The sequence below is a fragment of the Ambystoma mexicanum genome, chromosome 4p (genome assembly GCF_040938575.1).
Source record: "Ambystoma mexicanum isolate Mex_15411 chromosome 4p, UKY_AmexF1_1, whole genome shotgun sequence".
Lineage (NCBI taxonomy): Eukaryota > Metazoa > Chordata > Amphibia > Caudata > Ambystomatidae > Ambystoma > Ambystoma mexicanum.
This window is the reverse complement of record NC_090927.1, coordinates 190562349-190589417: the sequence shown is the minus strand read 5'-3', so window position 1 is coordinate 190589417 and position 27069 is coordinate 190562349. Positions and strand designations below refer to the sequence as shown.

At 46.9% G+C, this 27069-nt stretch overlaps 1 protein-coding gene across 2 annotated transcripts in view; it reads right to left on the bottom strand.

Moving 5' to 3' along the window:
* The window catches only part of LOC138453128 (uncharacterized), a 42598-nt gene extending 15757 nt beyond the window's left edge, over positions 1 to 26841 (bottom strand). The window contains exons 1-2 of one of the 2 annotated variants that reach the window (XR_011260365.1): positions 20925 to 26841; positions 9623 to 10455 (exon numbers count right to left, since the gene is read on the bottom strand). The gene's annotated coding sequence lies outside the window, so the exon portion shown is untranslated. Of the gene's footprint in view, positions 1 to 9622; positions 10456 to 20924 lie in introns of those variants that run through there. The other variant, XM_069605686.1, reaches the window with a different exon arrangement.
* Between the last annotated feature and the right edge of the window lie 228 nt (positions 26842 to 27069).

The window sequence follows — 27069 nt, the reverse complement described above, 5'->3', positions numbered from 1 at the left end:
CCAGGTAGTCACGCCATTGGCCAGGTATTGGCATCATATGCCCAGGTAGTCACACCATTTGGCAGGTATTGGCATCATATGCCCAGGTATTCACACCATTGGCCAGGTATTGGCATCATATGCCCAGGTAGTCACGCCATTGGCCAGGTATTGGCATCATATGCCCAGGTAGTCACACCATTTGGCAGGTATTGGCATCATATGCCCAGGTATTCACACCATTGGCCAGGTATTGGGATCATATGCCCAGGTAGTCACGCCATTGGCCAGGTATTGGCATCAGATGCCCAGGTATTCACACCATTTGGCAGGTATTGGCATCATATGCCCAGGTAGTCACACCATTTGGCAGGTATTGGCATCATATGCCCAGGTATTCACACCATTGGCCAGGTATTGGCATCATATGCCCAGGTAGTCACACCATTGGCCAGGTATTGGCATCATATGCCCAAGTATTCACACCATTGGCCAGGTATTGGCATCATATGCCCAAGTATTCACACCATTGGCCAGGTATTGACATCATATGCCCAGGTATTCACACCATTGGCCAGGTATTGGCATCATATGCCCAGGTAGTCACACCATTGGCCAGGTATTAGCATCATATGCCCAGGTATTCACGCCTTTGGCCAGGTATTGGCATCATATGCCCAGGTATTAACACCATTTGGCAGGTATTGGCATCATATGCCCAGGTATTCACACCATTGGCATTGGCATCATATGCACAGGTAGTCACACCATTGGCCAGGTATTGGCATCATATGCCCAGGTATTCACACCATTTGGCAGGTATTGGCATCATATGCCCAGGTATTCACACCATTGGCCAGGTATTGGCATCAGATGCCCAGGTATTCACACCATTTGACAGGTATTGGCATCATATGCCCAGGTAGTCACACCATTTGGCAGGTATTGGCATCATATGCCCAGGTAGTCACACCATTTGGCAGGTATTGGCATCATATGCCCAGTTATTCACACCATTTGGCAGGTATTGGCACCATATGCCCAGGTATTCACACCATTGGCCAGGTATTGGCATCAGATGCCCAGGTATTCACACCATTTGGCAGGTATTGGCATCATATGCCCAGGTAGTCACAACATTTGGCAGGTATTGCCATCATATGCCCAGGTATTCACACCATTGGCCAGGTATTTTCATCATATGCCCAGGTATTCACACCATTGGCCAGGTATTGGCATCATATGCCCAGGTAGTCACACCATTGGCCAGGTATTGGCATCATATGCCCAGGTATTCACACCATTGGCCAGGTATTGGCATCATATGCCCAGGTAGTCACACCATTTGGCAGGTATTGGCATCATATGCCCAGGTAGTCACACCATTTGGCAGGTATTGGCATCATATGCCCAGGTATTCACACCATTTGGCAGGTATTGGCACCATATGCCCAGGTATTCACACCATTGGCCAGGTATTGGCATCAGATGCCCAGGTATTCACACCATTTGGCAGGTATTGGCATCAGATGCCCAGGTAGTCACAACATTTGGCAGGTATTGGCATCATATGCCCAGGTAGTCACACCATTGGCCAGGTATTGGCATCATATGCCCAGGTATTCACACCATTGGCCAGGTATTGGCATCATATGCCCAGGTATTCACACCATTGGCCAGGTATTGGCATCATATGCCCAGGTAGTCACACCATTTGGCAGGTATTGGCATCATATGCCCAGGTATTCACACCATTGGCCAGGTATTGGCATCATATGCCCAGGTATTCACACCATTTGGCAGGTATTGGCATCATATGCCCAGGTAGTCACACCATTTGGCAGGTATTGGCATCATATGCCCAGGTATTCACACCATTGGCCAGGTATTGGCATCATATGCCCAGGTAGTCACACCATTGGCCAGGTATTGGCATCATATGCCCAAGTATTCACACCATTGGCCAGGTATTGGCATCATATGCCCAAGTATTCACACCATTGGCCAGGTATTGGCATCATATGCCCAGGTATTCACACCATTGGCCAGGTATTGGCATCATATGCCCAGGTAGTCACACCATTGGCCAGGTATTAGCATCATATGCCCAGGTATTCACACCTTTGGCCAGGTATTGGCATCATATGCCCAGGTATTAACACCATTTGGCAGGTATTGGCATCATATGCCCAGGTATTCACACCATTGGCATTGGCATCATATGCCCAGGTAGTCACACCATTGGCCAGGTATTGGCATCATATGCCCAGGTATTCACACCATTTGGCAGGTATTGGCATCATATGCCCAGGTATTCACACCATTAGCCAGGTATTGGCATCAGATGCCCAGGTATTCACACCATTTGACAGGTATTGGCATCATATGCCCAGGTAGTCACACCATTTGGCAGGTATTGGCATCATATGCCCAGGTAGTCACACCATTTGGCAGGTATTGGCATCATATGCCCAGGTATTCACACCATTTGGCAGGTATTGGCACCATATGCCCAGGTATTCACACCATTGGCCAGGTATTGGCATCAGATGCCCAGGTATTCACACCATTTGGCAGGTATTGGCATCATATGCCCAGGTAGTCACAACATTTGGCAGGTATTGCCATCATATGCCCAGGTATTCACACCATTGGCCAGGTATTTTCATCATATGCCCAGGTATTCACACCATTGGCCAGGTATTGGCATCATATGCCCAGGTATTCACACCATTGGCCAGGTATTGGCATCATATGCCCAGGTAGCCACACCATTTGGCAGGTATTGGCATCATATGCCCAGGTATTCACACCATTGGCCAGGTATTGGCATCATATGCCAAGGTAGTCACACCATTGGCCAGGTATTGGCATCATATGCCCAGGTAGTCACGCCATTGCCCAGGTATTGGCATCGTATGCCCAGGTAGTCACACCATTTGGCAGGTATTGGCATCATATGCCCAGGTATTCACATCATTGGCCAGGTATTGGCATCATAGGCCCAGGTAGTCACGCCATTTGGCAGGTATTGGCATCATATGCCCAGGTAGTCACACCATTGGCCAGGTATTGGCATCAAATGCCCAGGTAGTCACACCATTGGCCAGGTATTGGCATCATATGCCCAGGTATTCACACCATTTGGCAGGTATTGGCATCATATGCCCAGGTAGTCACACCATTGGGCAGGTATTGGCATCATATGCCCAGGTAGTCACGCCATTGGCCAGGTATTGGCATCATATGCCCAGGTAGTCACACCATTTGGCAGGTATTGGCATCATATGCCCAGGTATTCACACCATTGGCCAGGTATTGGCATCATATGCCCAGGTAGTCACGCCATTGGCCAGGTATTGGCATCATATGCCCAGGTAGTCGCACCATTGGCCAGGTATTGGCATCATATGCCCAGGTAGTCACACCATTGGGCAGGTATTGGCATCATATGCCCAGATATTCACACCATTGGCCAGGTATTGGCATCATATGCCCAGGTAGTCACGCCATTGGCCAGGTATTGGCATCATATGCCCAGGTAGTCACACCATTTGGCAGGTATTGGCATCATATGCCCAGGTATTCACACCATTGGCCAGGTATTGGCATCATATGCCCAGGTAGTCACGCCATTGGCCAGGTATTGGCATCATATGCCCAGGTAGTCACACCATTTGGCAGGTATTGGCATCATATGCCCAGGTATTCACACCATTGGCCAGGTATTGGGATCATATGCCCAGGTAGTCACGCCATTGGCCAGGTATTGGCATCAGATGCCCAGGTATTCACACCATTTGGCAGGTATTGGCATCATATGCCCAGGTAGTCACACCATTTGGCAGGTATTGGCATCATATGCCCAGGTATTCACACCATTGGCCAGGTATTGGCATCATATGCCCAGGTAGTCACACCATTGGCCAGGTATTGGCATCATATGCCCAAGTATTCACACCATTGGCCAGGTATTGGCATCATATGCCCAAGTATTCACACCATTGGCCAGGTATTGACATCATATGCCCAGGTATTCACACCATTGGCCAGGTATTGGCATCATATGCCCAGGTAGTCACACCATTGGCCAGGTATTAGCATCATATGCCCAGGTATTCACACCTTTGGCCAGGTATTGGCATCATATGCCCAGGTATTAACACCATTTGGCAGGTATTGGCATCATATGCCCAGGTATTCACACCATTGGCATTGGCATCATATGCCCAGGTAGTCACACCATTGGCCAGGTATTGGCATCATATGCCCAGGTATTCACACCATTTGGCAGGTATTGGCATCATATGCCCAGGTATTCACACCATTGGCCAGGTATTGGCATCAGATGCCCAGGTATTCACACCATTTGACAGGTATTGGCATCATATGCCCAGGTAGTCACACCATTTGGCAGGTATTGGCATCATATGCCCAGGTAGTCACACCATTTGGCAGGTATTGGCATCATATGCCCAGTTATTCACACCATTTGGCAGGTATTGGCACCATATGCCCAGGTATTCACACCATTGGCCAGGTATTGGCATCAGATGCCCAGGTATTCACACCATTTGGCAGGTATTGGCATCATATGCCCAGGTAGTCACAACATTTGGCAGGTATTGCCATCATATGCCCAGGTATTCACACCATTGGGCAGGTATTTTCATCATATGCCCAGGTATTCACACCATTGGCCAGGTATTGGCATCATATGCCCAGGTAGTCACACCATTGGCCAGGTATTGGCATCATATGCCCAGGTAGTCACACCATTGGCCAGGTATTGGCATCATATGCCCAGGTAGCCACACCATTTGGCAGGTATTGGCATCATATGCCCAGGTATTCACACCATTGGCCAGGTATTGGCATCATATGCCAAGGTAGTCACACCATTGGCCAGGTATTGGCATCATATGCCCAGGTAGTCACGCCATTGGCCAGGTATTGGCATCGTATGCCCAGGTAGTCACACCATTTGGCAGGTATTGGCATCATATGCCCAGGTATTCACATCATTGGCCAGGTATTGGCATCATATGCCCAGGTAGTCACGCCATTTGGCAGGTATTGGCATCATATGCCCAGGTAGTCACACCATTGGCCAGGTATTGGCATCATATGCCCAGGTAGTCACACCATTGGCCAGGTATTGGCATCATATGCCCAGGTATTCACACCATTGGGCAGGTATTGGCATCATATGCCCAGGTATTCACACCATTGGCCAGGTATTGGCATCATATGCCCAGGTAGTCACGCCATTGGCCAGGTATTGGCATCATATGCCCAGGTAGTCACACCATTTGGCAGGTATTGGCATCATATGCCCAGGTATTCACACCATTGGCCAGGTATTGGCATCATATGCCCAGGTAGTCACGCCATTGGCCAGGTATTGGCATCATATGCCCAGGTATTCACACCATTTGGCAGGTATTGGCATCATATGCCCAGGTAGTCGCACCATTGGCCAGGTATTGGCATCATATGCCCAGGTAGTCACACCATTGGCCAGGTATTGGCATCATATGCCCAGGTAGTCACACCATTGGCCAGGTACTGAATCATAGGCTAAGGTACAGCATTTTTCATGTGTTGCAATGAACTGAAATGGTAGATTACTTACACCATACGCTGGGTTATATCCACATGTGCCCAGATACTTGCAGCCTTTGCCCAGTGCTTATTTTAGCTTCCCAGTGGCACACACCATTTGCCTGATATTGTAATCCAATACCTAATTAATAGACTTGTGTTTCCAGTGTTATTATGGAATGATCAGGAACAGAATCCATTGTCTGGTTAGTGGCATGACATCCTCATGTACTGATACTAATTGCCAAGTAATGCTTTCAAATGCCCAGGTAGTCGCATGATTTCACAGACAATGCCATCATGTTCTCCTACAATTTACCACCTATTACCATCATACGCAAAGTGCACTATTTCAGGTCATTAACAGAGAGCAGTGCAGCACCCCTGCTTCCTCCTCTGCATGGTTACAGCTGCCAGGCTCGCTAGACCCTTTGCAGAGGGCCCTTGGCAAAATATGGCAGTCCTTGTCTCTGGAGGCCTAAGTGAATGCAGTATGTGGGCAGGGTTACGCCAAACTCAAGCTATTAAAGAAAGTTCTTCCCCTTGTACCTGAGATGTTTCATGCTCAGATTGTGACAGCATGTATCAGCGTTAGCAATGATTATTGCAATGCGATCTATTTGGCTCAGCCATCTTAGCTCCTCCATCGCTTGCAAGTGCTGCAAAACGCAGCAGTGCGCCTGGCGAAACATGTCCATTTTGGAAGAGGAGTAACCAGTGCGCGGCAATCATTACACTGGTTGCCTATTGAAGCAAGGTTCAAGTTCAAGTCATTGTGCATGATTCATCGCGCCCGAAATGGCAAAGGATGCCTAGCCATTCAAGAGAAACTTCATAGTTATAATCCTAGTCGAACTTTAAGATCCACAATTACCCCTCTTTTGTGTGTGCCTAGGTACAAAAGAGAACGGCTGGGTGGAAGAGCCTTCTCTGTGGCTGGGCCCAGGCCAGTCTATGGAACTCTCTGCCTGTACATTTGAGAAATAATGATGACTTTGCATCATTCAGGAAGGAGCTCAAGACCTTTCTTTTTACATAGAGGGTTCCCTTCCTTCTGGTATCTCTGTTCTACTTGTTCCCTCGGTGTAAATGCCATCATGCCTTTGGCGAAAGCGCGCTCTAGAACAAACAAATTGATTGATTGTGAGTGGCACTGCTTGGTGTCGCAGCAGCGCGGCATCACCAATATTGTGTTCCACTCCTGTACAACAACAGTGTAGGTGCGTGCAAAAGCAGCGTTCCTTCTCTACACTGGCTCTTCCCTGCCACAACCATTTCTACTACCCACACACAAGCAATACGACAAGAAGATTGATGGCAGAGGGGGATAGAGCAGGGATCCAGCAGTCCGATCCTGCACCTCTCTACCAGAATCAAGTGTAGAACCTGCCATCCCTGCTCTCTCCAAAGTCCCACCACCCCAGCATGGAGAGGCAGGCACGGCAGGTGGTAGCAGAGACTATGCTCACCTTTCTCATTGCCTTATTGAGGCCCCGAGGTTCCTTTACAGTGCAGCGCTGCACAGCGCTTGCATTACGCCAGTGGCAATGACATGTCGGTCGACTGCTCCACACAGGGAATTGGGGAAACTCTAGGAATAAAATCACTCTGGCTTTGCAGCTCCAACTGTATTTGTCTGTGTGTTGCAGTGCTAGAGGACAGGGCAGATTACCTGGCACTGCAGATGTGGCATATATTGGCCAAAAGCACTGGACTGTGACAGCTACATTTTAGGGTAATTTGCCTGCATTTTACTGGCACTATATAAAGGTACAAGGAAGTGAACCAGTTGATGAGCTTAAAAAAAATATATATTATTTTAGTTTGGGAGGGTTGGCTTCCCTCAGATGTTTTTCTTGGTTCATAAACATTGATTTTTCAACAGACATTACTGTAGTGTAGCATATTTCTAGGGAGAGACTTTTATTCTGTGTCTGCTTTCTATGTGAGGAGGAGTAGAGGCATCGAAGCACAAGTCAAAGTGTTATGATCATGTCAACTTTAGTAGATGAGGTCTTATTGCATGAATTACAATTATGTGGGTATATGGCAAATCAAACACCCTCTGCTGCCAAGGCAGCAGAAATCTTTACATAAATACTTGGAGATATCACTACTAGGAGGCCTATATAAAGAATTCCCATGAAGATGATACAAACTCTGTATGCATGCACTGGGAAGAGGTCAAAGGTCAATGAAGCAAAGGTCTCGTGAGCTGTCAGTAATGACGTTTTCCACAAAGAAGTACACAGTGGTAGGCAAAAGGGGTAACCATTGTTTGTTACATGCACAGGGCCTGTGGAAAGGTTGCTGTGTAACCTCTTTAGATTACACCCTATCTAGTGACACACATTCTTTTCGCAGAGGTAAACAAGTCTTCCTGGAGGTTCTGATGCTGCAGTAGCCATCATAGAAATCGTGCATTATTAAACATTGAGACTCTAAGGATGGGCAGAAGGGTGCTGATGAACTAGAATGCCTTTCCTTAGTACCTCCTACGAACATCCATAACAATAGTTTTGTGAGTCTCCTTGAATCTAGAGAAACTTAGGTAATAGTGTGTGTTTCCTCTACGAGAAAGAATGCAGGTCTAATCTCTTTACACAAGCACAAATATCTCCTGTGATAGATTAATAAGCACGTTTAACATTAAAATATGACACAATATTTACATACACTTTGTACTTTCTATAGACTTGAGAAAACTGCACCTAATGTGTTTTTATAATTGATTAAAAAATGTAAGCAACTTACTTCTTCAACCCCAATGATTTCTCTAGGTTGAAAATCCATAATTGTATTATTGTTATCAAAATGTCCCAATTATCATTGATTTTGCATATATGCTTACATGTGCTAAATAAGTTCAATTAGTTCTTTATTCGGAGATAGCACAGATATTCTGCCTGCTTGCAGTTGTTATGGTAACGATAGTAACCAATTTCGGTTGGGTGATATTGTATGTAAATATGTGCTCTGTAAGGCGCTTTGGATTAAGGTGCTATATAAATAACACATCATTATCATTAAAACCAATACTACTGCCGCCTGCGCAATGCAAAATCCTAAAGATCAATAATGCATAAAATTATCCAGAGGAGAAATTATGAAGTAAATAGGTCATGACACCTGAGAATCAAAATAAATCCAGAGGCCTGAGGTTCCAGGGCACCAGACTTTCAGGAGCACAGAGTGCAAAAGGTTTAGTGATCATAGAATTCAGCTTTCAGGGATCCAAGCAAAGACTCAAGTATGATGCTTAATAGAAAGCCTGATTGCTACATCAGAGAAATATGGCATAAGTGTCCTTGGCAACGAAGCCCATGTGATCTTCTCAACTCAATCGTGGACAGCTGGGAATAACAATAAACATTATAAGCCTTGTGAGCCAGTACGAAAGTATGAGGCCACAGTATCTCAGGGAACCAAGCCTGCGTTTTCCTGAAGTGGCTTCACACTGACATGGGCGGCCTCCAGGTCTAGGTGAGGCTCCAGTGAGCTCTCAGTCGCTCTTACTGAGGGTATGAAGCAGGGGTGGGTGGGAGATGACCCCAAACCAAGCATTGATCCAGACTACTTACATAGACATTTCCAGATAGAATGATGAGGTCAGGTCAAATCAGAAGTGCTGAATACAAGAGTTCTTTGCAAGCGTATATTGTGGGTGTAATACTGCCTTTAGATACAAGAGGGTGCTCCTGTATCACTGATGTCATTATATAACATCAAGACTTTAGAGGAGTGTAGTGCCCACTTATGAACACATGGAGGCGATCAAGGAGCAGAAACTGAGGTAGCATTTCTGACAACCTTAGTTCAGTAATGCACCATGGGAGATATCTAAACTGGGATTGGGGCCCCACCTTCTCATCAAATGCGATATAAACTACTGGACGTAATTTACACCAAAACAAAAAAAGAATATATACGATGCTTTGTGCCCAACTCCTTTCCTATTTGGTACACATTCACCCCTCGTTTTTATTGTTACGCATGATCCAAAGGAGCATCTTTTTCTCTATGGGAAAATGAATAGCAGTAGGCTGATAACAGCTTTATTTCATTTCTTAATAACGTTTGAACTGTTTAACAAATTCTCCCCAAAAGGTCCAGTTTAGAGGTCCATATCAGACATTGTTGGTGAAAGTTTCATCCAGCTAGTCAAAACCTATTTGCAATAGAATTTTCGGAAAAGTCAACGCACATGGGTTTTATCTCAACTATTGTATCTTGAAAGCTGTCTTATAATATACATGTATGCATTCATATTATTTTATGTGTGTACTAGCAAACCTGTACTCATACTCCACACTGGTTCTGTAGAAAGACATGATAACACTCTGACCAATTGTTGAACATCAATGCTCCTGTAGGTCGCTGTTCTGAGTCACTTATCGCTTGATGTGCTTTGCACTCGGAGGTAAAATGCACTGAGAATGGGCGTGTGTGGCTGGCTGACATATCCCGGAGCAGAGGATGAGGGAAGGCAAGAGTTAGAGTGTTGCAGCATACCAGGACCTTCTGTGCGCTCTCCCCACCTGTCGCCTCATTCTGGTGCGGTGCAGTGCTTCGCGCTGCAAATATCTCTAAAACAGTGCCTCCTAAGGCTTTGGAATGTGGTTTTCAAGACCCATAGGGCCCTCTGAGTTGTGTTCCTCGCGTGGAGACACTTAGGGCCTGATTCACAGAAGTGATTTATAATGGTGCCGTCCCATAGGAAAGGGCTCTGTGAATTAGGCTCTTAGAATGAGCTCGGCACAAACCTTCTACGACCACATTGATGTTTTTCCGATTTCAGGCCACCGTCTCATGTGTGAAGGGGCTGAAGTGGTGGTGTCTAAATTTCACGTAGCCAGTAATGTCCGGAGGGTCCTAAAAGGTAAAAAAGCAAACTTTGGTGAAGATTGGTGGAACGGCGTGCAATTGTATAAGGAACAAACTAACAGATTTTCTGTGCTTTATATTTATAGATAGATTTATTAATTTATTTATTTATTGCTTAGAAAGTGAAGGGACATCTGGGGAGCAGCGGAAGCAGGGAGTGGGTGAAGATACCAGTCAGCTACCTCAGAGCGTGCGCTTTCACTATGCCTATGTTGCGAGCTTGCTGATTGGCTGACATTCCTTTTTAAGGTTTTGATGCAGGTTAGTAGAATTTGTTGGCTTAAAAGTGTTGCAAATACAAGAAACAACAGAACTGTAGGTAACACTACTATCCAAATAAAGACCTGAATGTTCTATGTTGGGTCACGCATTGGCTAACACCAGCCCAAAAAGCCATTTGTCCAACATACTCCAAACCCTCATAGAGCCTTATATTGTGAATAATGAACCAAAACTAAAAGGGTTTTAAATTAGAAAAATTATATTCATATCATGGGGTTGCAGAAAGATGAATTACGAACTAAACGTGTACATGTCTAAGCATGATTCTGTGGAAGTGAAGGAACAGCCTGCAGGCAGCGCTTGCATACAATAGGCCATATTAAAAGTATTCTTTTTTTTCTGTTTTAATCGTATTCATGCAGCAGGAGTAAGGGTGAAGTAGCTGTGCACTGTGCTTTAATTACAGGCTCCATGGTCCTTAAACACTCGTGCCTCAATGGGACATATTTGCTTAACCATTTCATTAAGAAGAATAAACAGCAGTGTGAATTATTCTTATTGAATTATGTTTCAAAGAGTAATTGATAGGTTGTCCCCGGATCTTGAAAAAGGGGCAGCATAAGGCGCGCGCAGTACGCGCCAACTGGCTGATGGGTCACAATCCAGGATTGTCTTTGGCAAGCAGGCGTATATGTATTTTTTTAATGATTTGTGAAGGGCTTGGATAAAGAAAAACTATGTGCATATGGTAAGAGAGCAGTCCATGAGTCGGGGTGCCTGGCATCATAGAAAGGTGGTATGTAGCTTGAAGCAGGCGAAAGGAGAGGCGGGCATCACATAGTCCATTAGATTCTAATATATTCTCATTTAAATAATCCTCTGTACATTTTGTAGGAGCTACCCGGCGTTGGCCGATCCTATGACAAAAGGATCCACAAATAAGTAGCAGATAGAGAAACCCAGGTGTAACTACCCAGTAATGCCAGAAGCATCTGGCAATACTGGGTAGTTACATCTGGCTTTTCTGTATGTAGCTTGAAGCAGCCACCAGTTGAGGAAACAAGTTGTGGTAAGAGGTGGCATGCACAGGTGTATCACATCAAAATGTAGGTGGGGAGTTGAGGAGGGGTGTATGTACAAGTGGGACAGACAGTAGATAGCAATGGTGGTACCGTAGATTGAAGGCAGTGAGTAAAGCTAAGGGGTGTAACTTCAAGGGCGAGTAGGTGTGAAAGCTGCCGCAGTGGGGATGGACCTGATGCCCATCAGCAGAGAGTTTCACTGGTGAGGAGCAAGTAACGCAAAGGCCCAAAGATTGAGAATGGCTGAGGAATGGTCTGTGCAGGTGGAAATGGGATGGGAAAGGGTAGCACAAAGCTAGGGAGAGGCCAGGCAACGGATGGGTGTGTACATGAGGATGAGGAGTCTGAAGATGGAGTGGTTGTGGACACTGGGATAGCTTGGGTCACAGCGCTCAAGGTGTGTGGGGAGCCCCACGGCTGAATGTTCAAGGGGGCCCTGCCTCGGCCATCAGTCTGACTAAAGTCAGAGTGAGGGCTGGGCTGGGGCCGACTGCTGCTGGTGTGGCTGGTTGCATTGGAAGAAGTTGCTCCGCCTCTGGCTCCCCAGCGCACGTCAGAGCGCTCCCTGCTTCCTGGTTCCTGTCTACATGGAGCGCAGGAGCCGGAAGGCGTGTAAAGATGGAGCATCGGCGGCCGGAAGATGGGCAGGAAACAGGTAAGAAAGCATTTTTTTCTTTATGTATGTTTGTATGGGTTTATTCTGCATACATGCATGTCAGATATGTATGTATGTATGTATATGACGCTTTGAAACATTAAAACATAATGTTATGTAAGTATGTATACATATTTATACGTATAAAGCGCGACATTCGGCCAGAGTCATCTCTGCGCTAGGCCGCACAAGCAAAGGAATACCAAAGACAGCTCGAGAGCAAAACAGATCAGTTTTCAAAGAACACCTAAAGAACAGCTAGTCCTCAGTGGCGCGGAGTGGCATGGGAAGGGAATTCCACATGTTAGCGGTGGTGATGGAGAACGCGCGCCAACCAATGCGTTCATACTTAGCATGACGAATAATAACCAAACAGGCCTGGGCTGAACGGAATGCAGGGACCGGGAGGGACTGTAATGATGGAACCTTTCATGCATAGATTCTGCGCCCCTTCCATAGTAAGCTCGGTGAGCCAGGCAAAGAGATTTAAAAGAAATCCGCTTGGTCACCGGAAGCCAACAAAGGCAGTTTAGGATTTATAAAGACAGGAGAGTAGCTCAGGGCCAAAGTAGCCACCCTTGCAGACGAGTTCTGAAGAACCTGGAGTCGATGGATATGGTAGGCTGTTGGCCCAGGGACAGCACGTTACAATAATCAAGGGCTGAGAGCACCAGAGAGGCCACCACTGGGGCCCGAGAATGCGCTGATAGAAAGGGCAGGACCTTCCTTTTGAACTTTTAGCTGAAAATTGCTTTGTTGGCACACTGCGCTAATCTGCTTATCCACAGAGAGGGTAGCAGAGATTTTGACACAGATCCTTCGCAACAGAAACCGGAATGGGAAGAGCACCAGTGAAAGGGGGCCAGAAACCAGAACATAGGGGTCCACAGGGCAGCCACAGAGGGAGGCCCACTGCCTATATCCTAGTTTTGTCACCATTCAGTATGTGCCAATTTCTACTCATCCAATCGCCCATAACTGACAAACAAGCCCTAAAGCGAGATGCAGTCTCCGCCGCGGAAATATCTAGATGCACTACAATGTGCGTGTCATCGGCGTAAGAATAGCAATGGAAGTCGTGGGAGGATATGAGTTTGGCCAGAGGCTGAATGCAGATATTGAACAAAATGGGTGAGATGGCAGACCCTTGAGGAACACCACAAGTCAAAGGGTAAGGGACAGATCGAAAAGGAGGAAGTTAGAGTGACTGTGTCCAGTCAGACAAGAAGGATCCGAACCAGGCTATAACGGCACCGGAGATGCCGGTCCCCGCAAGATGTTCGAAAAAGACCGAGTGATTTATAGTATCAAAGGCGGCAGAGAGATCAAGAAGAATGTCCTGAAGGCGCGCCAGATCATCCACAGCAGAGGTAAGCACTCCCTCTAGACCATGACCTGTCCGGAAACGGGACTGTGAAGCATCAAAGAACAAAGAACTTTTCAATTAAGAGCTTAGACAATGACAAAAAAGAAGGAGAGAGATAGAGAGGAAATTAGATAGAACTGAAGAATCTAAGGAGGGTTTTTTAAGTAGAGGTATAACCAAAGTGTGCTTCACTCTAGCTGGCATAAAACCTGATGAAAAAGAAAGGTTAACGACCTGAGTAACCAAAGGGGCAACATGGGGCACAATGGGCCTCATTACGAGTAGGGCGGTAAGGGATACCGGGCACCATTAAGGAGACCGGTGCCGGTAATCCCTTACCGCCCTACTACGAGTTCCCATATATATATATATATATATATATATATATATATATATATATAAATGTTCTGCAGTTCTGGGTGCACATGTGAGAGAAGATATATGGGTGAGTGACTGGTAGGTGAATGGGTAGGAATGTGATTGTGTGTGAAAACTCTGGGTGGGTGCCAGTGTGGAGAATGCAGTGTGAATGTTTTGGGTGCATGTGTGGTGTGAGTGAATATGAGAGAAGGTGTAAGGGTGAGGAACTGGTGGATGGATGGGTATCAATGTGATTGTGTGTGAATGTTCTGGACAGGTGGCCGTGTGGAGAATGCAGTGTGAAATTTCTGGGTGCACATGTGATATCTAAGTGAATGTGAGGGAAGGTGTAGGGTGAGTGACTGGTGGGTAAATGGGTATGCATCTGATTGTGTGTGAATGTTCTGGGTGGGTGCCTGTGTGGAGAATGCAGTGTGAATGCTCTGGGTACCCATGTGGTGTGAGTGAATGTGAGAGGTATATAGGTGAGTGTCTGGTGGGTGAATGGGTATGAATGTGATTATGTGTTTGGGCAAGGTGCTAAGGAACCGAGGAGCACTGTAGCATTATTGAGTTTTCATTAAAGTCACATAGTAGCTTTACTAGCATTATTGGGAATAGCCAGTAGCTTCAGGATTGTTGTTATGTAGCTAGACTGGCATGTTAATGCAGCCAGTCTGGCAATTGCTTACTGTGGCATGACATTTTTGATAAAGCAAGCATGATAAGTGTTATGATATGATATGGCATTTGTAACGCGCCTATATACAAGTGTTTCAAGGTGCGATGATGCAAGGAAGGGGAACAGAAAGAGGGAAGACAGAGACAATAATCTTATTAGGCCAAGTGACATTTAGATCACACAAGTGTAGGGGAGGGGGAGGTGAAAAGTGCCAGAGAAATGCGGAGGGGGCAATGCTGTACATGGGATCAAACCGATAACAGGAAATAAGGCCCGTAGGTGGCAATTGCATGGGTAAGTGCAGACAGCTGGTGTCCAAAAGTGTAGGCAGGGGGACTGTAGGGTCACTGATACATACCCAAGCGCAAGGGTTGCCATGAGGCAGTGCGGGTGTGCAAATGGGCGGGCAGGGACCTGGGCCCGAAATCAGAGGGTAGCCAGGTGACCAGTGCAGTACAGGAAATCAGCAGGGGAGAGGAAGAGAGAAGGCAGGAGTAAAGAGGAAGGTCTTGAGGTGCTTCCGGAACCGAAGCTGATTCTCCTCAAGTTTCAGAGAGGCAGGGAGGCTGTTCCAGAGGGAGGCCCCAGCCGAAGAAAGAGATCTACCACCAACTCGTTGCTTGGAGAAGCGACTGACCCTGAGGGAGTTGGAGCTGGAGGAGCGAAGAGCTTGAGCAGGAAAATATTTACAAAGTGAGAGTTGGAGGTATTGAGGACCCAGGCCCCAGAAGGCCTTGTGGACAATGCAGAGGGTCTTGAACTTAATCCTTTCAGCCACTAGGAGCCAATGCAGAGATTTCAGTGCTGGATAGATACGATCCCTGGGCTTGAGTCCAAGGACAAGTCTTGCAGTCCTGTTCTGGATGATTTGCAGAGGGCAGAGAGTAGAAGCAGCTAGATTTAGAAAGAGGCTGTTGGAGTAGTCCAGCCTAGAGAGAACCAGAGCTCTAGAGACAGTGAGCTTCTGGAGGAAGGAGAGGAAAGGACAAATACCTCTGAGGAGGTGCAGTTGGTAGTTTGACTTCTTAGAGACGTCAAAAATGTGAGGAGAAAAGGAGAGTGTGGAGTTGAAGATGACCCCGAAGTTCTTAGCCTAACAGGTGGGAGCAGGAAGAGGGCCAAGAGAGGACAGCCAGAGTGTGACAGGAAAGGAGGGTGCAGGTGTGCCGATGAGGAGCATCTCTGTCTTACTGACATTAAGGAAGAGATTGTTCACAGCACACCACTCCTGGAGAGCAGACAGACATTAAGAAATGAGAGAAGGAGAAGAGGTGGCAGAGGGGAGCCTAAAACGAGCTGAGTGTCATCCTCATAGCACTGAAAGTTGGAGCAGAGAGCGACAATGGGGTGGGCGAGAGGTGGCAGGTATTGTTTGAACAGCTAGGGAGAGAGGTTCGACCCTGGGGAACACCACAGGTATAGAGTGAGATAGAGGAAAGGAAGGACCCAAGTTGGACCTGGGAGGGTCGATCTGAGAGGAACAAGTTAAGCCAACCCAGGGCCTGATCAGTGATACCCAGGTTATCACAGAGACGGTTGAGCAGGATGGTATGGTTGACCGTGTCAAAGACAGAAGAGAGATCAAGTAAGATGAGCACACAGTTGATATTGGAATTGAAGTTGGAGAGCAGGTCTTCACGGATGTTCAGGAGAGCAGTTTCCATGCTTCTGGCAGCTCTCAAGCCAGACTGATGGTCATGGAGACAACCAACAGATTCAGTGTGGAAATTAAGCTGGGAGATTGCCCCGAAAAGGAGTGATGGAGATCGGGCGATAGTTAGCCAGGCAGGAGGGGTGAACTGAACGTTTCTTAAGAAGAGGGTGCACAAGGGAGTGCTCTAGGGGGGAGGGAAGACTCCAGTGGTGAATAAGTGGTTTCAGAAGTCAGCCAGACCAGGAGCCGGGGTGTCAATGTGGTCCTTGATGGTTTTGGAGGAACAGGGAAGAACATGTTTTGACGAGACTTTCATAGATCAGACTTGTCTAGAAAACTTGTCTGGGGAGAACAGGGGAAAGGCAGAGAAGGAGGGAGGAGAGGTGGCCATAGAGGGGCCAGAGGAAGAGAGGCGAGTAGAGGGAGGAGGGGGGGGAGGAAGAGAGAGAGGACAGGATGTCCTGAGTTTTGGAAATAAAATGAGATGCCAGGGCCGTGAAGAGGGCCTGGGAGGGGACAGGAGAGGTAAAGACTGCAGCAGGATTTCGGCTGAGTTGTTGGATGCTGCAAAGACACAGGCTTGGATGTGGGCTCTCTTCTTGGTGCGGACAGAGAGCCGGTATTGCCATTGGAGCAGGCGGCAGGCCAGTTTGTCAGAGGATGTACCGGAAGCACACCATTTCCTCTCAGCCACCCTGCACTTGCGTTTGAGGGTGACAAGGTCTGAGTCGTACCAGGAGTTGCACTTGGCTTCGGGCTTCAAGCGGATCCTCATGACAGGGGCAAGAACATCAAGAGTGTCAAAAATAGCAGAGTGGAGTATGTAAAGGGCTGTGTCAGGGTATGGGGGTAGTGAGAAAACAGGAGGTAGTGGCCCAGGGACAGCGCGTTACAATAATCAAGGGCTGAGAGCACCAGAGAGGCCACCACTGGGGCCTGAGAATGCGCTGATAGAAAAGGCAGGACCTTCCTTCTGAACTTTTAGCTGAAATTTGCTTTGTTGGCACACTGCGCTAATCTGCTTATCCGCATAGAGGGTAGCAGAGATTTTGACTCTCTGCTACCAGTGAGGTACAGGCGGTAGTGAGAAAATTGAAGCAAAAGCCTCAACTGACATATGCTTCATGGGTCGTGTTGGTCTGAGGGGTAGAGAGGGTGAGCTGGGAGGAAAGGAGAAACTGATCACTCCAGGAGAGAGAAGCGGTGAGAGGGATAGAAAGGGGAAGGTCTGAAGATATCAGGACATCCAGAGTGTACCCTGCAGAGTGCGTTTGGCCAGAGGGGAGGATAGAGAAAGAGAGAGAGTCGCAGAGGTCGTGAAAGAGTCCCAAAGAAGGACAGGAAGCATCCAGGTGGACGTTAAAGTCTCCAAGGAGGAGGAGTTGAGTGGTCGAGGCCAGAAGGGAGGAGGAGAGGTCCGGCCACTCAGAGAGAAAGGAGGAGACCTGACCAGGTGGCCGATAGATGGTAGCCAAAGTAAGGGAATTGCCAGGAGAGACGGGGAGAGCCTCCAGACGAGGCATTCGAAAGAGGAGTAGGCCTGCGTAGGAATGACAGAGGCAGGAATCCACTCTGGGAAGGACAGGGCTACACCCCCTCAGGAACGGTTGGATCTGGGCACAGAGAGGATCTTGTAGCCATCAGGAAGGAGAGTGTCAATGCTTGTAACAGAGCTGGCCGTGAACCATGTCTCAGTGAGACCGAGGACATGAAGGTCAAGTTCTTCCAGGAGGCGGCAGCTGTCAGAGCAGTGTTTGACAGCTGAGCAAGAGTTAAGAGTGGCAATATGGACAAGGTTGCCGTCCTTGAAAGACTTCCGGGGAGGGGTACAAATCAGAGGTACACCCAGCAGGGGTGTAGAAGAAGAAGCCTGAGGTGAATACAAAAACCACAAAAAACAAACACAGGAAGAATCGGCGAAAGCAGACCTAAATGAGGGAGGAATATGAGGAGAAATACAGGCAGTGTAAGAAAACAGTGCAGTCAGTGAGGGAAAAAAAACAATAGCAGTGAAGAATGATGACCTAGTTAGGCAAAGATACAGCAGAAAACAGGACAGTAGGACAAACAATTATCAGGGCAGTCCAGGCAGAACGGAGGGCACTTGGGACCAGAGGAGTGATGACGCAGTCACGAGCATGAAGAAGTTGCGAGACATGCAGTAGGGGAGTTGCGAGGAACCACGCAGTCATTGGATTGCGAGGGACTACAACTACGCAGGCAGTGCAAGGCAATGCGTGGGGACTGCAGTCAGGGAACGCAAGGAAGTAGTGAGGACACGCGAAAAGGGAGTTGCGAAGAACCATGAAGTCAAGGATTGCGAGGGACTAAGCAGCGAACCGTGACACAGGGAGTCACAAGGAAGTTGCGGGGGACACGCGAAAAGGGAGTTGCGAGGGACAACGCAATCAGGGATTGTGAAGGGACCACACAGGCCAGGGCGCAGAGCAAGCGTGGGGCACGCGGTCAGGGGATTGTGGGAGGATGCAAGGACACATGATCAGGGGGATGCTAGGAAACACACAATCAAGGATTGCGAGGAACCATGCGGTGTAGGGAGCGCAGGACCATTGGGCACAAGGTCAGTCGATCGCAAGGAGGATGCGAGAGCCCGCGATCAGGGAGTTGCGAGGAGCCACACAATCAAGGATTGCGAAGAACCACGTGGGCTAGGGAGTGGGGCAAGAGTTGGGCACGTGGTCGGGGGATCGCGAGCAGGATGCGAGGGCCCATGAGCAGGGAATTGCGAGGTACCACACAATCAAGGATTGCGAAGGACCACACAGGCTGGGAGTGAGGCAAGTGCGGAGCATGCAGTCAGGGGCGCGAGGAGGAAGTGAGGACACGTGAACAGGGGGGATGAGGGACCACGCAATCAGGGATTGCGAGGGACCATGTCAGCTAGAGCGTGTGTGCAGGGCAGAAGGTGGCACAAGGGAGGAGAGCGAGAGGCTGCGCAGGTAAGGGGGGCAAGAATGCACACAAAGCGAGGGTGGAGAGTGTGGGAGGAGGGCAAGGAAGTGCAGAGCAGCAAACAAAGTCCAAACTTCTTACCCGGCGGCCACAGACATGAGAGTGAAATGTCCACACTCCAGTCTACGCTGCAGACCCCTTCATCTCCAAACACCTGCGTTGCTCAACACCGCAGCCTTGTCCGGCAAGGGCTTTGCCGCAGAGAGTTCTGAACCTCAGATTATATAGGCTTGGTAGCGTTGACGTAACAAACGTGTTATGTGGAAAGTCGGGCAGCGTCTCCTGCGAACCTGCGTTGCTCAACACCATGGCCTTGTCCTGTGAGGGCTTTGCGCAGAGGGTCCCGAACCTCTGATTATATTGGCTCGGTAGCGTGGACGTAACAAACGTGTTATGTAGAAAGTCGGGCAGCGTCTCCTGCGTACCTGCGTTGCTCAACACCACGGCCTTGTCCTGCGAGGGCTTTGCCGCAGAGGGCCGCGAACCTCGGATTATATAGGCTCAGTAGCCTGGACATAACAAAAGTGTTACGTGGAAAGTCGGGCAGCGTCTCCTGCGAACCTGCGTTGCTCAACACCGTGGCCTTGTCCTGTGAGGGCTTTGCGCAGAGGGTCCCGAACCTCTGATTATATAGGCTCGGTAGCGTGGAGGTAACAAACGTGTTACATGGAAAGTCAGGCAGTGTCTTCTGCGGACCTGCGTTGCTCAACACCGCAGCCTTGTCCTGCGAGGGCTTTAGATAAAAAGATAAGCTAATGGACAGAGCAATGGGGTGGGTATCTCTTGACTGTTAGTTCAGTAGCCACTCTCTCTTTGTTGATGCGGTTAGGGGGCACATTTGTGATTCCTTCCAGGTGTTGCTCCAGGTTACTCATACCACTGTGTGTTAAGAGGGGTATTGATATACTTTTTGTCTTTTATAGGTGTTGGTGGGATCATGATTCTCCTTCACATCTTAGAACACATGCACAATTATTGTTACGGGCCTGGTTGGGGTAGCAGCATTTGGGTAGTGGTGCATGGTGGCAGGGGTGGGTTTGGCTGGGTATTGGTAACTAAACTATGGTTCAACCGGCTGTTGGCTGATACGTGCTTTCAAGATGCTAAAAGTTGTACAATGAGCGGTGTGATGGAGTGTTGTCTCCTTTTTTTTATAAAACAAAGGTATTACACATTTGCAAAAAGCATCTACAACTTGCCCCAACATTCTTATAGCCTGAAAAATTCCTTACAGGTGATGTTTTATCTCTAGCCAAAAAACCTCTATGCATAAGTATGGATAATTGTGACTTTGAAAAAAGCAAATGTCCATCGTGCTTAGCAGGGGATGCATATACATTGAATAAACATAATTCTTTTGCAAGAAAAACACTTTTTTTAAAACCCTGCCTTTCTATAAAGAAATATATTTTGATACAATGATATTCTTATTTTTCACTAATTTCACTACTAGAGCAACTAACCTTTTCCTATTCATATTTAATCCAGACCATTACCATGGATCCATTTAATCTTGGTAATTCTCAGAGTATGGAATCCCACATTCCTAGAGACAAAATAGATTAGATTAAACACTTTTCAGATATCATAATACTAAATCACATTGAACTGACTCTGTATACACCTTACAGTTAAATACACTATCACAGGGTGCAAAGCATAAAAGCTATTTGTCAAAAAACACACATCTGCGACCATTCCTTCTATCTAAATGAACCGGTTAATTTTTGCACCTGCTGCTAGAGTCAGAGCGTTTGGGCTTCATTTCGTTAGGGGCCTTTCATAAACTCAAAAATGATATTTCTTTGAATTCAACAAAAACCCTTCTCGGTACTAGTCTCTTGTCATTGGGGCCATAATAAGGTCTCGGAGTCTCCAAAAGGCAAACAGGTCGCTCTGACCATCGGTTGTGATCTAGGCATGGCCCGGCAATGGAAAACATTCTGCTTGCGAACTTTGGTTTAACACAAAGAAATCAAAACGAGCCCATCTCTTCTAGCTGGTTTGCAAAGGTGTCAATAAAATGGCGCCGGTTTTCATTACCTCCAGAAGGAGAGCAGGGACTATTTGTGTTGCAATGGCCCTCATTACGACCCTGGCGGAGGTCCATGGTGCAATTTGCACCATGGACCATGGCGCAGAGCTGCCAACTCCGCCATGGCGGTTGGCGGACTTACCGCCCCATTCCGACCTTGGCGGGGCGGTAAGTCCCCAATCCCCATTTACCCTTCCCCATTCCCATTTTTGCCCCATAGGGTATAATGGGAGTGGGGAAGGCGTTAATTACGCCACCGTAGAGTACGGTGGCGTAATTAACGAGGCGACCCGTAGCGCCATGGATTTTTCCGCCCGGAAAATCCAGGCGTAAAAATCACCATGGCGCTACGGAAAGTCCTAATCTGGCGGAGAGGTACGCCATGCATTACGCTGGCGTAAACCCCTCTCCGCCAGGGTCGTAATGAGGGCCAATGTCTTTTGCAGGAGTGGTGATGGTGTGTGCACAAACGTATTGCTCATTAAGAAATATTCTATACAGCATGTAAGTATGCTGGGCTGTATATAGAGCAAAGCTGTAATTAGCAACAGAGCGCTGTAGAACAAGGATCTACAGTAATAGAGCGCGATGAAACATGGTGCCGAAAAGTGTTTGCAAAATATTACAAAGATTTTGGGCTGGGCTTTAATCACATGAATAGCTAATGAGATGCACCGGTGTGTGTTTGTATTTACCTTGATTTATTTTAGTTGCACTATGTCATAATATGTGCATGCACTCATGGGTGTGGAGGAGCGCTGCGCAGCTGCTCCCTACCAGTTCCCTTTCTACCAATCCTCCTGCATTGACCGTGCCACTGTGTGCCCTCCCATGCGATCCTTTCCTGTGAGGCGGAGAGCTCTGCACTCATCACTAAATCCCTACCTACGTTTTGTGACTCATGGGTGCTCATTTTCGGGGGCGTAGTGGACCCATAAAATCTGGGGGGGAACATGGAGACACCTTGGGGACTTAGTTTTTTAAAATTTATTTGTTGTGTTTTAGTCAAAGAACTCAACTTTTCACAAAATTAAAACAGTAATACGTATTAAAAAACATATATCATCACTGTATAAAACAAGAGAAAAGAAGGAAAGAAAACCGAAGAAAATTAAGAAAAAGAAAATCAGTTCAGAGTATAAAATCCTCCCAGCGATGGACCTTTAGGGAGATCTTTTATAATGCTCTCACCTGCGCTGTAAGTGCAGGTGCTTTATGGAGTTTTGCCAGCCCTTCCTGTCCTATTCCACTTGAGCCCCTTTACAGCCATGTATGGGCTGCAATCAGACCTCAGGACCAGGGTATTCACCGGATTTACATGGATAGCGGAACAAGTGCTGTTGTGAATCTCGAGGCTTTGCTTTATTCTTTTCTGGGTCACCCACATGGCTTATGGTGGCCTCTATTCAAAAGCTTGTCTATAACTCATTATTCAGCTGGTGGTGGATACCAAAAATGCAGTTGCATCCCTATTTTAAAACAAGCGTTGGCAACGCCAACCGTTTGGTCTTTAATGTAGGCATGGAAAAGGCACTTGCCAAGCAAGGCCATAGTTGTATTAGGTACCCACTGATGGCAGCAGCTGCAAAATGGTGCAAGTGCCTGGACATTTAATAGCAGTGCCTGGCAAATGCTCAATGGGTATACACAAGCAAACACTTGCCATTGCTGGTTTTTCCCAGGACTTCAGTGAAGGAAATGCATAGTGCTAATAGAGTGATTGATTGATTGTTTATTTGTATAGCGCCTATGCACAATGTGTTTCAAAGTGCTTCAAGGGGGGGGGGGAGCATGGGAGAAATACAGTTACATTCCTACAGGTCCTTGAAACAATTAAGAATGTGAAGGGTAACTATCATAATCAGCCTGACGACATTTCAGATAGTATAAGTGCAATGAACAATTAAGGAGAAAAGGAGTGGATGAAGGCATCCCTGGATAAGACATTTGTATTACACCAGTAGTATGTTCCCAGCTCCAATTAAGTTAACTAAACAGGGCTTTGTAGTAAACATCCCTAAATCATTGGCTTTATCTAAACCAGAACTGGCACTTTACGTGCCCTTTATAGATCATTCTAGTGTTTTTTCAAAGGAATAGGTTATGGCTTAGAATCGGTCTGTGGCCCGCGTGGCATCCATCCACCAAAAACCCATGAAAGTTGCTAAGATAGCCCAAATAACATGAAGCTGTGTCGCAAGGCAAGATGCGACGCACCCTGGCACCAGCTCCCACTACAGGACAGGTCAGAGGTGGATATATACCTCATTTAAGGTTAGTCCTGACTTCAGACCTAGGCTGTAGGTAGGATTGAGTGAAAAGGGAGTTGATGCAGGAACAGCTTGCTGTGACTGTCTCTTCCTAGAGAGGAACCAGACAGCAGCGCAAATGATACTGTGGGAGAGCGCCAAGGCCCATGTTCCCTCTAATAAATCCTCCCCATGCCGGCCTGCACCTGGGAGAGGGGGGCCACTGTGTGTATTATCAGGCCCAATCAATGTCCAGATAGATATGGTGTAGTGTATATATCTGCAATTATTTCAATAAACGACTTCTAATCGTCCTCCTGCAGGCCTCGTGAGCATGGATCAAGCGTTAGAAGAAGACGCATTCGTGACTGCACCCTTTATCTGGGAACAGGTGGCGAGACACCATTCTTCCTTGTACAAATGCCCCCTCTGTACCCTTCTCTATTCCACATTCTCGTCTCCTGTACAGCCCTTTCTCCCATGTCTCTTCCCTGCACCCCACACCAAGTCACTCCTCTGACACACTGCCCTCTGCACTTTCTCACTTGTCTGTACTTCTCTCTCATTTGCAAAGCCCAAAGCACCTCCTATGCCATTTCTGCCCAACACCACTCTACCTGTGTTCTGGTCTTTCCTGCACCCCTCTCTCCCCTGCATAATCTGGCCACCCTGTGCTGCAAACCATCCCTATCTTTCATCTGCACTCCGTTCTTGTTCCCATCTCTCTCCTCCCTTGCTCCTCTCTTTTTCTGTCCTCTGCATCTTTTCTACCCCTTTTCACTTTGCAGTCCCACACTCTACTGCACCCCAGTCCCTTGCTTCCCATTCCCTCATGGCTAGCACCCCACAACTCTCATCTGCACTTACTCAGCACTTTCTCCTCAGTCTTCAGAGCACCCTCAATATCCTGGTTTACATTTCACAGGTTTTCTCTTGCACGCCTTGCATGACCAACCACTCCATATAGCTGCTCAGAATAAGCTGAAACAGGCATGCCAGATCCATGACCTTAAAAAGGCCCATTGATACCTGCAAGCATTAACTCTTAAGAAATAGTCAGAAGCATGGATATTTGGAAGGGGGACAGACACAGAAGTCACTAAATCCACGTACTGCCGAGGCTCTACCCCAAAATCTGATTGCACTGCGACCACTCAAGTACGCTGACAGAAACAGCCAGGCTGAATAAAACAGGGTGAAGCTTAGCCAAGACCTACAGAAGATTAGCACTTGATTTCTTTTAAGAGATGCGCACGATAGTCTCCAACAAATGGTTTATTTTGGGCAGGGACAGAGTTCAGGTCTGTGCTGGTAATAGTTTGCTTTATTGAATATAATAACACTTTGGTCATAGCGCTTCATGCTAGATGCTTTCATCTTCTAGGCAAGGTATTATTACCCTCATTTGAACAACACTGAATTTATGAAAGGTTAAGTGGACCCTGCTGCTGGGTTTGAAATAGCGAAATACAGGTAGCCCTCATGTCAGACAGACCAAGCTTTAGGTGTGGTACCATCCAAAATTCAAGCAGGTGTGAGTTGGTGGGAAGATGTGGAGGGGTGTGCCTTACGTGAGGCCTACTGATATTAGAGTATACATCAAGTGTTTTCCCTTGCCTACCTTAGACATTACTATGGAAAAGAGCACACATCCCACGTAGCGGCCCTTCTTGAGATTGGCTCATCCTCATTTTACTTTATATGGTTTCATGAGGATTTCGTATACAATGTCATGCTGATATCTCAGGCAGTGTCTGCACTTTGCAAGCCAGGCCTGGGGTATAGGGACATCTGGGAGAAAATTCAGTCTTCACCAGATTGTGTGATCCTTAAATGCCTCAATCGTATATGTTCTAACAGAGTTTCTTGTGGCTCCATGTATGCTAAGCATGTTGAGTGAGTGTGAAGAAGGACAAAGTGTCACAGCAATAGATATCACCTCCAGCTGGGGGACCGGGTCTCATTTTGGGAAGCAGTTATAGATACAAAGAAATTGTAATGTTTTTTACAGAGAAACGTATCAGGTGCAGTCAGCGTGATCCAACTCTAAGGAAATAAACTAGAAACAATCTCAAAGTAACCTGACGGCTTAGGGGCACTAGTATAGTGTAAGCAGCAAAAATAATTATCACACCCTTCTCCTTAAAAAAGGCAATACGTAATATATTAAACTGTGTTGTGGCATTTGTATAGAAACTGCATGTACATGTCAATATATACCGGCTCCTATTGTGCACCCTTGATCCTCTGCTGTATAGGTGAATAGCCTCTGTTATTTTTTGTGCAGCCTTGCAAGCCTGTGTTGGCCAATGCTTAGAGCTTCAATGTGAGCCCTGGCTGTCTATCAGTAAGGAACGAACAAAGAGCCATTCCGAATGCATACTTGCCAACCCTACAGATTTAGGCAGTAGGCTACTTTTTTCTTTTTAATCAGCCCTACCACCTACAGATTTCAGTGACAGATTCTATTGCTTTTTACAGTGGCAAGTAGTTTATGTGATTCTAAGGCAGACTGCTTGAGACCAGCTCCGGACAAAGCATGCAACGCATTAATTTGTCTGTACAGTGGGCTAGTAGGAGATTACTTTGATTGGGCTCAGACCAATCCACTGATCTGTCAGCTACGTGACTCTCTCCTGCACTCTTGCCAGTACAACCCTTAGGTGAACAAGTAGGGAAAGCAAGTGGCAGAGCATAACACCATCATACAACACCTGCAGACAATTTGGTGTTAGCATTCAAAATTATACATTTTTAACATTTCAACATCTTTCCATGTTGTGCTGTTTATATGTTTTTTATTTTCCTGTGATGTCATTGTTATGGGAGTTATTATTTTTCAAACTTGAAAAATCTTACATCTTTTTGGCCACAGAATGTTGGCAAGTATGCAAATGTGATGTTCCTCTTTGGCAGGGGCTTTGGCACACTTTCATGAATTGAAAAACATGAGGGCGGCACTGGCAGGTCCCCAGGTTTTCAATTCATGAAAGTGTGCCACTGCTATCATTAGATATACAGTTTATAAACATGCGTGGGACGTTGCAAACTGATCAGGGAATCCTGGCCTCTTAATGTTTCATTGAAACATTAAGAAGCCGGGATTTACTGATGAGTTTTGCAATGCACCGCACGTGTTTAGAAACTGTATATCTGACATTGGCACATTGAATTCACCCCAAATAAATCCACTGCCAATGTCAGATATCCAGTTTATAAACATGTGTGGCACGTTGCAAACTAATCAGGGAATCCTGGCCTCTTAATGTTTCATTGAAACATTAAGAGGCCAGGATTCCCTGGTTACTTTTGCAATGCACTGTG